Source organism: Octopus bimaculoides, chromosome 10, assembly GCF_001194135.2.
Source record: "Octopus bimaculoides isolate UCB-OBI-ISO-001 chromosome 10, ASM119413v2, whole genome shotgun sequence".
In the NCBI taxonomy this organism is placed as follows: Eukaryota; Metazoa; Mollusca; class Cephalopoda; order Octopoda; family Octopodidae; genus Octopus; species Octopus bimaculoides.
Window position 1 is genome coordinate 30,025,561 of NC_068990.1, and position 1,447 is coordinate 30,027,007.

The window sequence follows — 1,447 nt, forward strand, 5'->3', positions numbered from 1 at the left end:
AATAATAATAATAATACACACTGTTTTTAATCGCTTTTCCTTCTTCTTTTGCAGAGTTGGTGGTAAGACATCATCAACAGCAGCAAATTCTAGCTTTTTCCGTCGTTCGTTGTCAATCACTGTTTGCTGTAAAGAAAGAAAAATTTTAATCAAAAGAAATACTGTTCACATTAGGGTTTCTTTCAATAAAGAATACATTTATATTTGGTTTGTGGTTCAAAATGATATGAATAATAAAAACCTGACTTTGTAACAAATAAAAGTGAGAAGGTAAATTAAAAACTAAAGATATTTCTTCAATAGATCTCAAGTGACACATGAAGAGTTAAAAAAAAAAACACACATCAAGTTATCCCTTAAAAGAGGGATTCAAGTAGGAGCACTACTCAACTGCTGAATGCTTCTTTAGTTTACAAAACTAGAAAACTGTTTTGTTCGAAGGTTACTAAAGATGGTGATGTTCAGGCTGAATATCAACCACATGAATCTCTTTAGAAGGGATTGCAAAGGTTATGGGCCTGCCGCTTTTTATTTGACTAAATTGTATTAAAATCAAGTAAGCTTTAGTGGAAAGTACTTTAGCAAAATCTTGGTAGCCTAATCAGTCTTGGATAATTCCGATATAGAGCTCCAAATTGATTGGTTGCATCAACACTACAAACAAGGTAACTAATTTGATGGAGAGGAATTAACGTCACTAAATGACTGACACTGGTTTTATCAGTACGCAACTGGTACTTAATTTATCGACCCCAGATGATGAAAGGCAAAGTTGACCGCGGCGGAATTTGAACTCAGAACGTAAAGACAGACGAAATACTGCTAAGCATTTCACCCGGTGTGCTAACGTTTCTGCCAGCACGCCACCTGAATGATCGCGATTTCAAATTTTGGCACAAGGCCAGCAATTTCAGGAGGACAGTTAGTCGATTACTCTGAAGACGGTGGGTGTAAGTGCACAGCTAAAGGTGTGATGAACTAAATCTACCAACATTATTAGGGATCTCTGAGCCCCCAGAAACAGCTGTTGGACTTGTAACACCTTTCTTCCACCCCTATAATTTTCTGTGTTGTTTGTACTTCGTGTAGGCTGGCCCTATGAATATAAATATCCAAGTGTAATCAGTTGTAGCGTGAGATTAGGCTGATTAAGTATATTACAAACACAAGCAAAAATCACAAAGATTTAACTTATGATTTATTTAATGGAAGAATGAACATGAATACATTCTTAAATCCTCACTGGTAGAGAAACTAAGATGTATGAGTCAACCCTTAACAGTGAATGCTCTGATTAAAAGTTTGTCCTTGATTTGCTTGGCGAGAACTGGGTTGTGTTCTCTTCGAATGCCATGAGATTTTTAGCGCTAAAGTGTGAGTAAGACATCACTGACCAACTTCTCTGCGTTGACGAATTATCTGCATGCTCTAGTTTCCTCAAATATCT

General features: G+C 36.4%; 1 protein-coding gene across 3 annotated transcripts in view; it reads left to right on the plus strand.

Annotated features, from left to right (window-relative positions):
- LOC106884075 (solute carrier family 22 member 15) overlaps window positions 1–1,447 on the plus strand; it is a 50,683-nt gene that overhangs the window by 11,521 nt on the left and 37,715 nt on the right. The window contains exon 7 of one of the 3 annotated variants that reach the window (XM_014935293.2): window positions 55–305. The exons of the other annotated variants lie outside the window; for them this stretch is intronic. The gene's annotated coding sequence lies outside the window, so the exon portion shown is untranslated. Of the gene's footprint in view, window positions 1–54; window positions 306–1,447 lie in introns of those variants that run through there. 3 annotated transcript variants of the gene reach the window in all.